Here is a 13,790-nt window from a genome sequence, read left to right on the forward strand (position 1 = left end):
TACATCTTTCTCCTGTGCTGGATGCTTCCTGCCCTCAAACACTGAACTACAAGTTCTTCAGTTTTGGAACTCAGACTGGCTCTCCTTGCTCCACAGCCTGCAGATGGCCTATTGTGGGACCTTGTGATCACATGAGTTAATGCTTAATAAACTCACCTTTATGCATATATCTAGTCCATTAGTTCTGTCCCTCTAGAGAACCCTGACTAATACAGTAATGTTCCTTATCTGTGTGAGAAAAAGTACCTAAATAATATTAACCATCCATTATCATCATCCTATTTGTCATTGTCATCATCAACAATATGTTGTTTTGATAAAGTGGTTCATTTTCTTTGTTTTTAAGTTATAAAGAAAAGAGGTCTCATTGTCTCACATTTCTGCAGGCTTTATGGGAAGCATGTTGCTGGCAACTGCTTGGCTTCTAGGGAGGCTTCAGGAAGGTTAGAGTCGTGACAGAAGGTGAAGGGGGAGCAGGCACATCACATGGTGAAAGCAGGAGCAAGAGAGTGGCAGGGAGGTGCTATACACGTTTAAATCACCAGATCTCATGAGAACTCACTCACCATCACAAAGGCAGCACCAAGGCATGCGGGATCTGCCCCCATGATCCAAACAACTTCCACCAGGCCCCATCTCCAGCACTGGAGATTACAATTCAACATGAGATTTGTGGGGGTATAAATATCCAAACTATATCGCATGCTATATAGCAAATAATACCCATTTTCATATATTTGCAATAAGAAAAACCTCTATCATGAGTTGATATGCTTTAAGTAGCACCTAATGCTTACTAAGGCTTTGCTTAGATACTTACTATTATACATGAGGGTCTTGACTCTACACAGGTACTAATTAAGAATCAATCTGTCTGCTCTGTTTCTTGTCATACAGTCACTTGTCCAATGTTTTCTTCAGTCCACTTTTCTAGCCCACGGATAGAATAACAGCATTGTTCACATTGTGAACAAATGTGGGCCTTTAATTCTAAGAGAAAAGCTTTGCCTCCATGTCCTGGAGGAGGTATTTTGTTTGTTCATTTGCTTATTTTCATTTTGAAAGTGTCAGGGCTGCAGTTTTCTTCCTTTGAGAAGAAGCTGGTAAAGAAGCAGAAGTTCAGTGTGCCATAAAATTAGTACACAGGCAGAAGGGTCCAAGGCCAGCAAGCTGAAAGCAATAAAAAAAAAATGTAATCTCAGCTTATGGCCTATGAGCATAAGCTAGAAAAGAAAATCCATTATGAAAAATGAAATTCCTTTTTTTTAACTTTTAAGTTCAAGGATACAAGTGCAGGTTTGTTACATAGGTAAACTCGTGTTATAGGGGTTTGTTTTGTAGATTATTTCATCACCCAGGTATTAAGTCTAGTACCCATTAGTTGTTTTTCTTGATCGTCTTCCTCCTTCCACCCTCCACCCTCCACCCTCCAAAAGGCCCCAGTGTGTGTTGTTCCCCTCTATTCGTCCGCGTTTTCTCATCATTTAGCTGCCACTTATAGGTGAGAATATGTGGTATTTGGTTTTCTGTTCCTGCATTAATTTGCTAAGGATAATGGCCTCCAGCTCCATCCATGTCCCTGCAAAAACCAAGATATTGTTCTTTCTTATGGTGGCATAGTATTCCATGGTGTATATGTACCACGTTTTCTTTATCCAGTCTATCGTTGATGGGCATTTAGGTTGATTGTATGTCTTTGCTATTGTGAATACTGCTGCAATGACCATACATGTGCATGTGACTTTATAATGTGACTTTGGGTATATACCCAGTAATGGGATTGCTGAGTTGAATGGTATTTCTGCCTCTAGGTTTGTGACAAATCGCCACACTGTCTTCCACAATGGCTGAACTAATTTGCACTCCCACCAACAGTGTATAAGCATTCCTTTTTCTCCACAACCTCGCCAGCATCTGTTAGTTTATGATTTTTTAAATAATAGCCATCTGACTGGTGCGAGATAGTATCTCATTGTGGTTTTGATTTGCATTTCTCTAACGATCAGTGATGTTGAGCTTTCTTTTATATGCTTATTGGTCACATGTATGTCTTCTTTTGAAAAGTGTCAGTTTATGTCCGTTGCCCACTTTTTTATGGGGTTGTTTGCTTTTTTCTTGAAAATGTTTTAAGTTTCTTATATACCTATATATAAATTCCTTATACATTCCTTATAGATGCTGGATATTAGACCTTTGTCAGATGCATAGTTTGCAAAAATTGTCTTCCATTCTGTAGGTTGTCTGTTTACTCTGTTGATATATATATATATATTTTGCTGCGCAGAAGCTCTCCAGTTTAATTAGATCTCATTTGTCAATTTTTGCTTTTGTTGCAATTGTTTTTGGTGTCTTCATCATCAAATATTTGCCCATGTCTCTGTCCTGAATGGTATTGCCTAGGTTGTCTTCCAAGGTTTTTATAGTGTTGAGTTTTACATTTAGGTCTTTAATGCATTTGAGCTAATTTTTGTATATGGTGTAAGAAACAGATCCAGTTTCAATCTTCTTCATATGGCTAGCCAGTTATCTCAGCCCCATTTATTGACTAGGGAATCCTTTCTCCATTCTTTGTTTTTGTCAGATTTGTTGAAGATCAGGTAGTTGTAGGTGTGTGGTCTTATTTCTGGGTTCTCTATTCTGTTCCATTGGTCTATGTGTCTGTTCTTGTACCAGTATCATCTTGTTTTGGTTACCATAGCCCTGTAGTATAGTTTGAAGTCAGATAGTGTGATACCTCTAGCTTTGTTCTTTTTGCTTAAAATTGCCTTGGCTATTTGCGTTCCTTTTTGATTCCATGTGAATTTTAATATAGGATTTTTCTAGTTCTGTGAAGAATGCCAGTGGTAGTTTAATGGGAATAGCATTGAATCTATAATTTACTTTGGGCAGTATGGCTATTCTAAAGATATTGATTCTTCCTATCCATAAGCATGGAATATTTTTCCATTTATTTGTGTCATCTCTGATTTCTTTGAGCAGTGGTTTGTAGTTCTCTTTGTAGAGATCTTTCACCTTCCTTGTTAGTTGTATTCCTGCGTATTTTCTTCTTTTTGTGGCAATTGTGAATGGGAGTTTATTCTTGATTTGGCTCTTGGCTTGACTGTTGTTGGTATGTAGGAATGCTAGCTGTTTTGCACATTGATTTTGTATCCTGAGACTTTTCTGAAGTAGTTTATCAGCTTAAGAAGCTTTTGGGCTGAGACTATGGGGTTTTCTAGATATAGGATCATGTCATCTGCAGACAGGGATAATTTGACTCCCTCTCTCCCAATTTAATGCCCTTCTTTCTTTCTCTTGCCAGATTGCCCTGGCCAGAAATTCCAATACTGTGTTGGGTAGGAGTGGTGAGAGAAGGCATCCTTGAATGGTTTATTTTCTTCTCTTTAAAGAATCTCTATATTATAAAGCCAAATGCATATTATGCATATTATAAAGTTAGCAGCCTTTATTAGCTACGCTAATTCATGTATGGCTTGTTGTTTTATCCTTTTGGATTGTCTTTCCATCTTATCTCTTTGAATTTGAACAGTTAATCCTTATAATGTGCTGATAACGTATAAGAGGGTGATTCACAATTAGAGATCAGTGACATCTGCTTTCCAGGTTGTCAGTGCATCTGGAGTACTCTGTCACACTATCACACTACTGCTGTCAGGGAGACCCTGCTGGGATAGGCTGCCCTAGCAGTAGGCCACCCATCTAAATCACACACAGGGGTTGTTTCCTCATGCTCGGGGCTAAATCGGGGAGAGAAATTGGAGTTCAAGAAAGGTGATGTCTCAGTTAACCTTCACTGCCCTTCAACAAGATGGTTTGGAAAGGATGGAAGAGGTAAAGACCATCTGGGTTTAGCCCACTTCTCTCATTTATTTATTTCTTCCCTCCTTCCACCCTCAGCTCTAGCCTTGAGTTTATTTACGTATCCTGTTATAGGATTATTCTTATACAAAAAATAAAAAGGGAAGTAGAGCAATTAAACAGAGCATTTGATCAAGGAACATAATCTGAAATCTCTCTTTATTGTCAATAATAGAATTTTGCTTCCCATTAATAACCTGAATAAATGTGCCAGGTCTTCACTTTTTCAGACACAGATAAAAAAGCAGTAGACATTTAATGGACTTAGGAGGAGTCCAACTGTGAACCCTGACACCAGCCTACTTAGTGTGTTTCCTCAAGAAACAATTGTGCTCAATACTTTCAATTGAAGAATGCTTCATAGGTTTTGAAATTAAAATGACAAAATCTCTAGCCATTTTTAGGAAATATTCTTTATGGTTTTGTTATTTGATGTAGAAATAGTAAAGGGGTTAAGTTTCCTTTAAAAGGTCTTTAAGTTGCCATTGGAAAGATGGGTGTGTTTGAAAAATGTAACAAAGTGCATTTGGGAAATTTGGATTCCGTCCTGTGAAGAGGCAGGATGAAAGAAGGATAAGTATTGTCCACACTACAATGAACATGAAATGGTTTCAGTGATCAGAGGGGATTTTTGATTGACTAAGAGAATGTCATGTAATCAAAATTTATTTCTAATAACGTTTGGTGAGGGAAATTCTTTTTTAAGTTAAATAATCAGGGAGATAATTGTAACAAAAAAAAAGGGTTGATCTATATAATCCTTCCAAGTACAGTATGGAGCAAATAAAAAGATGGGGGACCCCCCAAAACAAACCTCCAAAAAGTGAAAAACTGCATTATGCCTTACAGAGAAACCAGAGACTCTGCAGGCAGAACAGGAAGAGAAACTGAAAGCTGTGTACCACACAAATAGAGCCACCATTTCTTACATGATGAGCAGCTGTAGCACGAATTTACAGCACACATTGGATGAGAGGAAAGCTCATTACATTCTGTACAACTAAGAACAAATCCAAGAGCTGCAGGAATTGTTTATGGAGAATCTTTAAATAAAGCAGAAACTTAGAACAACTGTAGTTGGAGAACCTAAGAATATTAGATGTTGATTTCAAGTCTGATAAAAGAGAGGAAAAATTCTAGCAAGTCTCATATGAGATACAAAAGATACAGAATACAGAAATCAGTTCACAATAAAACCTCTGTTTAATAAAAAAGAGAAAATATTTAATTTCTAAAACATTTTCTTAGCCCCCCGAGAGTATAATTTGTTCCTTAGTTTGAAAACATTGAAGGAAATGTCAGAATCACACAATATTATTTTTAAGGTTTTGGCCCAATAAATAATTATACTCATTAAAACTTTACTATATATTTTTCTCATTCCATAGCTTGAATTCAGCTACTATCAATGTTTTAGTTCAAAATTATACAAAGAAAACAATTACTTTAAGTACTTTAAATACAGAAATTTAGTGAAACCAGCTGATAATTTCAATAAAAATTTGTATCCAGAGTAGTCAGAAGTGGTAGGTCAGCCCCCAAACCTCTCTTGATTGTAGGGGCCTAAAGACTTTTCCTCTATGGGTATGCTTCTTCTTATCACAGCTTTTCTCAAAGCAAATTGCACTTGCCTATGTTTGAAAGGCTGTTCTCTGTACGCCAGTTCTTCATATCTTATATAAATAGGTTTTCAGTGATTAATTTCCAGTTTCACGTGATACTGCATTATAAAAATATCTCCGTGTTTCTGATGCTTTAAACACTTCTCATGTCCTCAATGAATAATTAAGCATGACTCCCTATTCAGTTTTCATAGCTTCTAATATAAAAGACTTTATAACTTTTATAAGGAAAAAACAGTATTCAGAATATGATACTCCATGGAAAAATATTGTATTATTTTGTTTTCACACTGCTATAAAGAAATACCTGAGACTGAGTAATTTATAAAGGAAAAGAGGTTTAATTGACTCAGAGTTCTGCATGGCTAGGGAGGCCTCAGGAAACTTAAAATCACTGTGTAATGCAAAGAGAAAGCAGGCACAGTCTTTCTTTTTTTTTTGAGATGGAGTCTCGCTCTGTTTTGAGATGGAGTCTCGTTCTGTCACCCAGGCTGGAGTGCAGTGGTGCGATCTTGGCTCATTGCAAGCTCTGCCTCCCGGGTTCATGCCATTCTCCTGCCTCAGCCTCCCCAGTAGCTGGGACTACAGGTGCCCACTACCACACCCGGCTAATTTTTTTTTTTCGTATTTTTAGTAGAGACAGGGTTTCACCGTGTTAGCCAGGATGGTCTCAATCTCCTGACCTTGTGATCCACCTGCCTCAGCCTCCCATAGTGCTGGGATTACAGGCATGAGCCACTGAGCCCGGCCACAGGCACATTCTTCACAAGGCCACAGGAAAGAGAAGCATGTGTGAAGGAGGAATTGTCAAACACTTATAAAACCATCAGATCTTGTGAGAACTCCCTCACTATCCCAAGAACAGCATGGGGGAAACTGTCACCATGATCCAATTTTCTCCCTCCCTTAACACATGGGGATTACAGGTCTCTCCCTTAACAGGTGGAGATTACAATTTGAGGTGACATTTAGATGGGGACACAGAGACAAACCATTTCATTCTGCCCCTGGCCTCTCTCAAATCTCATGTCCTTTATGCATTTCAAAACTTATCATGTCTTCTCAACAGTCCCCCAAAGTCTTAACTCATTCCAGCATTAACTCAAAAGTCCAAGTCTAAAGTCTCATCTGAGACAAGTCCCTTCCACCTAGGAGCCTGTAAAATCAAAAGCAAGTTATTAATAGTTACTTCCAAGATACAATGAGGGTGCAAGCATTGGATAAATGCTCCCATTCTAAATAGGAGAAATTGGCCAAAACAAAGGGGCTACAGGCCCCATGCAAGTCTGAAATCCAACAGGGCAGTTATTAAATCTTTTTTTTTTTTTTTTGAGACAGAGTCTCGCTCTGTCACCCAGGCTGGAGTGCAGTGGCGTGATTTCGGCTCACTGCAAGCTCCGCCTCCTGGGTTCACTAAATCTTAAAGCTCCAAAATAATCTCCTTTGACTTCATGTCTCACATCCAGGGCATGCTGATGCAAAGGGTGGCTCCCACAGCCTTGGGCAGCTCCGCCCCTGTGGCTTTGCAGGGCTCAGGCCCCACGGCTGCTCTCATGGGCTGGTATTGAGTGTCTGTGGCTTTTGCAGGTGCATGGTGCAAGCTGTCAGTGGATCTATCACTCTGAGGTCTGGAGGACAGTGGCCCAATTCTCACAGCTCCACTAGGCAGTACCCCAGTTGGGACTCTGTGTGAGAGCTCCAACCCCACATTTCCCTTCTGCACTGCCCAAACAGAGGTTCTCTATGAGGGCTCCACCCCGTAACAGACTTCTGTCTGGACATTTAGGCATTTTCATACATCCGCTGAAATCTAGGCAGAGGTTTACAAACCTCTATTCTTGACTTCTGTGCACCTGCACACCCAACACCACATGGAGGCTGCCAAGGCTTGAAGCTTGCACCCTCTGAAGCAACAGCCCGAGCTGTAATTTGCCCCTGTTAAGCTGGAGCTGGAGCAGCTGGGACACAGGGCACCAAATCATGAGCATGCACACGGCAGTGGGTCCTTGAGCCCAGCCCACAGAACAGTTTTTCCCTCCTAGGCCCCTGGGCTGGTGATGGGAGGGGCTGCCATGAAGGTCTCAGATGTGCTCTGAAGATATTTTTCCCATTGTCTTGGCTATTAACATTTGGCTCCTTGTTGCTTATGCAAATTTCTGCAGCTAGCTTGAATTTCTCCCCAGAAAATGGGTTTTTCTTTTCTACCACACAGTCAGGCTGCAAATTTTCCAAACTTTTATGTTCTGTCACCTCTTGGATGCTTTGATGCTTAGAAATTTCATCTGCCATATTCCCTAAATAATCTCTCTCAAGTTCAAAGTTCCACAGATCTTTAGGGCAGGGGAAGATGGTCACCAGTCTCTTTGCTAAAACATAGCAAGAGTCACATTTACTCCAGTTCCCAACAAGCTCCTTAACTCCATTTGAGACCACCTCAATCTGGGCTTCATTGCCCACATCACTATCAATATTTGGTCAAAACCATTCAACAAGTCTCTAGGAAGTTCCGAACTTTCCCACATCTTCCTGTCTTCTTCTGAGCCCTCCAAACTGTTCCAACCTCTGCTCATTACCCAGTTCCAAAGTCTCTTCCACCTTTTCAGCTTATTTTTATAGCAGTGCCCCACTATGTTGGTACCAATTTCCTGTATTAGTCCATTTTCACACTGCTATAAATAAATACCTGAGACTGGGTAATTTAGGAAAGAGGTTTAATTGACTCACAATTCCACATGGCTGGGGAGGCCTCAGGAAACTTGCAATCATGGCAGAAGGTGAAGGAGAAGCAAGAACCTTCTTCACATGGTGACAGGAGAGAGAAGCATGAGAAGGAACTTTCAAATACTTATAAAACCATCACGTCTCATGAGAACTCACTCACTATCATGAGAACAGTATGGGGGAAATCACCCCCATGATCCAAGCAGCTCTTTTCCTTAGACACTTGGGGATTACAGGTCCTTCCCTTGATATGTGGGGATTACAATCTGAGATGAGATTTGGGTGGGGACACAGAGCCAAACCCTATCAAATATACTAACTTAAAAAACAAAAGTTTGCATAGGAGATACAAATTTGTAGAATATAAAGGTAATATTCATCAGCAAAGTGCTATTGCATTTTAATTTCAAAGGGACTAAATTACACGTGGTTTAAGTTTTTACCTGAAGATGTATATTAGAATTAATTATTTTGTTTTTTAGTTTTAATGAGGAAACTTTAAATACCTATTTTTAAAGTCTCCATTAATACCTGTTTTATTCCAATAATATCTCTCAGCTTAGCAGTACTGTTTTTAAACAAACCTTTCTTTTTTGAATACCTATTATGCATGGTCACTGCTAAATTGTCAATGGGATAGGATCCAAAGGTAAATTTGATAAAAATTCCTATCCTTGGGAGAGATAGAAAAATACATGCACTTTTTAAAATTATACTTTAAGTTCTGAGATACATGTGCAGAACGTGCACGTTTGTTACATAGGTATACATGTGCCATGGTGGTTTCTTGCACCCATCAACCCATCATCTACGTTAGGTATTTCTCCTAATGCTAACCCTCCCCTAGATCCCACCCCTGACAGGCCTCGGTGTGTGATGTTCCCCTCCATGTGTCCACGTGTTCTCATTGTTAAACTCCCACTTATGAGTGAGAACATGCAGTGTTTGGTTTCTGTTCCTGTGTTAGTTTGCTGAGAATACATTTAATCAGAGTTAACTAACTGCTTAGAGAAGTACTTCTAAAATTATTTTGGTCTCAGGACTCCTTCAATCTCTTCAAAATTATTGGGGATCCTAAATAATTTTTGTTTGTTTAGCTTATATCTATCAATATTTACCACATTAGAAATTAAAACTGAAAAAATTTAAAATACAAGTATACAATAATAATACATTCCTTTAAGTGTCAGTATGATAATCTTATCCCATGTCTTGTAGCCTCTGCAAAACTCTACTGTACATACACTTATGAGAAAATGAGAATGAAAATGCAAAAATGTCTTAGCATTAGTGATAAAATATTGTTGACTTTACGAAGCCTCTGAAACGGTCTTCAAGACCCCCAGAGACTATCAGTTATCAACCAGTAAACTAGAGAAGATGTTTGATGCTATAGTTGATATGTCATCAAAACGTCATGATGATACAGGAGAGTAATTTATATCGATCAATGATTAAAATTGTTAATGATTACCACCTCGCTAATACTGGTCTCCAATTGATCCTAGATTTCAATAAAAAGCAAATAAATGAAATAAATAGCAACAATAGTTTTTACCAAGTCGTTCAGTTCATGAAATGAAGGCATTCCCCTGCCACCTGGTGGCAAGGTATCCTAATTAGGTATTAAGGGTTTTTGGGGGGGTTTTTTTGTTTGTTTTTTTTGAGTGGAACACAATTACAATATATCTTAGTTGCAAATTTAGGATTTTTTGAATGTTGAGTCTACCACTAAACATTATACAATTATATTTGGAACCTCTGAAACATGCCAACCTAATGCTGAATAGTTCTTCAATACAATAAAAGCAAATAGGCTAAAATCCAACTATGTTTTAAAGAACCAATCATTATGCAAGGTTTCCATAGTGCTTTGAATATAGTTGGACTTCAAAACTTCAAGGTGACAAAAAGATAAGTTTTCTTTGTTATTCTCTAATGCATTTTCTCACCGTGTAGTAAAAGAAACAGTAAGAGGACTCTACAACTGCCACTACATTTAGGTTTTGTGAGCTCAGCCTGGGGTGGGAGGTTGAGAAAATATCCCAGAAAAGATCACTGTAGCAGAATCCGATTCCACTCTACCCAGGGAAGTTCCTAAAGGAATGTATGTTGCTGCAGCAAATGAAATACATTAGTACATGGATACCTGGAAAGAGCAAGTGGGGCAGCAATGGAGGACCAAAAGAACTTCAATCCTAAGAAAAATGGTAGGATGATATGAAATTGTCTAATGCTATTACTCTTTCTTGGGTTAAGTCATATTATCTTCCTTATGTCTTTTTTCTAATCATGACAATAAGACTAGATTTTATTATTTTACTGAGGCACTTTTGAGCTTTTGTAAATCAGTAACTTACTAACTGATAATTTTCATAAGCTTTTAGCATCCTTCCCAATCTTGAGAGGTACAATATAGCATAGAGTAGTGGCGCCAACCTGGGAGGATGTGAACATTTTGCAAGATACCTAAACATGAAAAGTCTTAAGGGAATCAATTTTCTGACACTTTACTTCCATATGTAGCTTTTCTACAAAATTGTTCTGCCAGAAAACAAGCTTATATTCACAAAAGCCCAAGTACCACTTTATAAAGGATATGCAAATTCCTCATTCATTTTATAACTTACTAAGGTGCATTACCCTGAAGGCTAAACAAATCTGGGTGCCCAAGGAAGGGGAAGCCTTTCCCAGTGATTAATCATAGCACCATGAACCTAGAGCGCTTTTAGGCTCTCCCAGCTTCATACATACTTTTGTTAAGGATAACGCCTAGAGGTAGAAATGATATTTTTGCCACTTAAGAATGTGGCGAATTCAGGTATGTATAAAGGTATAAATTTTAATTTAGCAATGTTGCTTCTTTCCTTCTTTTGGTGTTTTTTTTTTTGTTTGTTTGACAAGGTCTTGCTCTGAGACAAGTTCTTGCTCTGTTACCCAGGCTGGAGTGTAGCGGCACAATCTTGGCTCACTGCAACCTCTACCTCCAGACCCAAGGGATTCTTCCAAGTAGCTGGTACTACAGACACACACCACCATGTCTAGCTAACTTTTGTATTTTTTATAGAGATGGGGTTTCGCTATGCTGCCCAGGCTGGCCTCAGACTCCTGGGCTCAAGCAATCATCCCCTCTCAGCCTCTCAAAGTGCTGGAATTACAGGCGTGAGCCACTGTGCCCAGACTTCTTTTGTCTCCTATTTCAAAAAAATTCTTTTTTGAACTTCCAGAAGGAAGTTCATTAAGGAAATAGCAGAAAGAGCATCAGTAACCATTGTTAAATGCCTAAAAATAATATTTTCTGCATATTTAAATGACAGGAAAGTTTTCCTATTCTTCTCAATATTATTCTCTAGTATTTGAAAGCACCAAAGAATAACCTAAAAACATAGAGTACTAAAGCATTAAAGTACTAAAGCTCCTCCTCACAAGAGGAGGAGCCAGATTAAGAGATGTTTAGGAAGAACAATCAACATGACTAGGTAAAAACTGGATGTAGGGGAGAGAGCAGGGGAAAACTAGTTGCAAACTGGGTGGTGTGATTTACCGGAATAAGGAATGTGTATTTAAGGACTAAGTTTTGTGCAGAAGATGACCAGGTTCATCAGATATGCTGAGGTTAAGGTAATTCCTGTATAGCCACCTGCAAATGTCCACGAGATCTTTGTAAAAGAATGGAGGACAGAAGAGACAAATGGGTCGAAGTCATGAACTTGGTAGTAATCTGGTTCTGAGTGTTAACTGAAGTGAAGTTCCTTGATGAAATCTACAGAATTCAAAAGAGATTAAAAGAGCCAAAGTCTCTTTGGCATCCAAGAGACACTCACATCAAAGAGGCAAATGAAAGAAGGGATCCAGTGAAAGAAAGGGAGGCATTTCTTTCAATAGGGGAAATTATTTTAATTTGAAATTCAACGAGGAGACAATATCAGTCTCAAGGAGTTGATTTGAAATTTTTTCTTTTAATATTTAATATATATGTTCACCCCTTATAGGCAGTAGAAAAAATATTCTCCATTTTCGTAATTTTCTTAAGGTAAAAGATAATGATCATTTAATGTATGTTTAACTTTTGGTTTGTGGAAGGTCTTTCATGCTTTGTTTTCTATTTAAGTCTTCAATTACTTCTCAATAGAGAGCATAACAAGAAAAATTCTGATTTCCTTCCTTGCATATAAATCTGTATTTAATAACTGAATGTCTGTAAACAGTACCAGGCAATGCAGTAATTACACGATTACTAAAGGGCATTGTTGGTATGAACATATTTCATTTAGATGCAAACTTTGGTGCTGTATTTCAGACACTTCAGAAATACAGTGATCCACAATAGAAATTAGCAGAGATCTACAACATATCGATACTAATGGTTTATAACATGTTTACAAATATTTCTCTATTATTTGCTCCCAAGATGACAATTACTGTAGGTTTATGAAGGGGCATGATCTAGCTCTTCTGCCCCATATTATGTTTCAAGAAGGACTATGCAGTTGAATCTTTAACCACATAGATTAAGTACAGATTCTTCTATTTCTTAGATGTTATTCTTGGGCAAGTTGGTTCAGTTTATTTCAACAATTTTTTTACCAAATTTCTATTATTACCAAGTACTGGAGAAACAAAGCTAAATGAAATACAAATATGCATAGAACATTTCATAATAATAAGAGAAGTAGGCACAGGGCGCTGTGAGTTTGAAAGAGATTCTTCTTATTCAGCTTGAGGAATAAGAGTTGGCCAGCATTTCTGGAGGAAAAGGTGTCCGAGATGATTTTTAGTCACGGAAGTCATCACCTTTTCTCCACCCCAAACCTGGTCACATGTGTTCGTGTCTAAAATTCTCTTTTATTCCACTAAAAGAGAGCAAAAAATGCAGTGCAGAATGAATAATAGGGTGTGCCTGGGGAACCAAATATAGTTTCGTATTACCAGAAATTAAAACATGAGATGTGGGTTTCTCGAAGTTCAGGCAGATGTCATGGAGGCTTCACAGGCTGGGATGAAAGCTTGGCATGTAATTGAAGTGATTTGTTGACATAAGAAAAGCAGTCACAGTTAAATTTGCATTGCTGTTATATAACTCTGGTGGCAGTGTGTAGGGTGTATTTGAAGGGGGCAAATCTGGAACCATTTTTAATGCTTCAATGAGGCATGATAAGGGCTTGAACTTGGCCATGATAAAGTCTGGGAAAGGAAGGGCACAATTAAGAAAAAGTAAGGAGGCAACTACTTATGACAGTGCTTGTTGAGCTGGAGAAAGCACAGCTTTAAGAGTGAGTGAGGCCTGAACTTGAACCCTAGCTTAATTACATAAAAGCTTGAGCCTTTTACAAGTTACTGTAATTCTTGATTTTCTGTAATCCTGAAAGCAAGGGTGACTTTGCTTCGTGTCATCCTAGGGATTAGGCATAATTTAAAGCACCTGAAATAAATAATTACCAAACGTCGGTTCCTGGTTAACATAAGTAAAGAAGCCTGTTTTCCCTACAGTTCCTCGTACCTAAATTCCCCCTGTACCTACTTCCTTGTACCTAAATTCCCCTACATTCCTTGTACCTAATCCTTGCCCTCTGCCTCAGGGTAAGAGAA

At 38.4% G+C, this 13,790-nt stretch overlaps 1 long non-coding RNA gene across 1 annotated transcript in view; it reads right to left on the reverse strand.

The window, feature by feature from the left end:
* Window positions 1-909: 909 nt before the first annotated feature.
* Window positions 910-13,790, reverse strand: part of LOC131382995 (uncharacterized) — a 40,916-nt gene continuing 28,035 nt past the window's right edge. Inside the window, exon 4 of the long non-coding RNA XR_009212643.1 lies at window positions 910-1,170. This is a non-coding gene — a long non-coding RNA (uncharacterized LOC131382995). The remainder of the gene's footprint in view (window positions 1,171-13,790) is intronic.

This window comes from Hylobates moloch, unplaced genomic scaffold (genome assembly GCF_009828535.3).
Source record: "Hylobates moloch isolate HMO894 unplaced genomic scaffold, HMol_V3 SCAFFOLD_3, whole genome shotgun sequence".
Lineage (NCBI taxonomy): Eukaryota > Metazoa > Chordata > Mammalia > Primates > Hylobatidae > Hylobates > Hylobates moloch.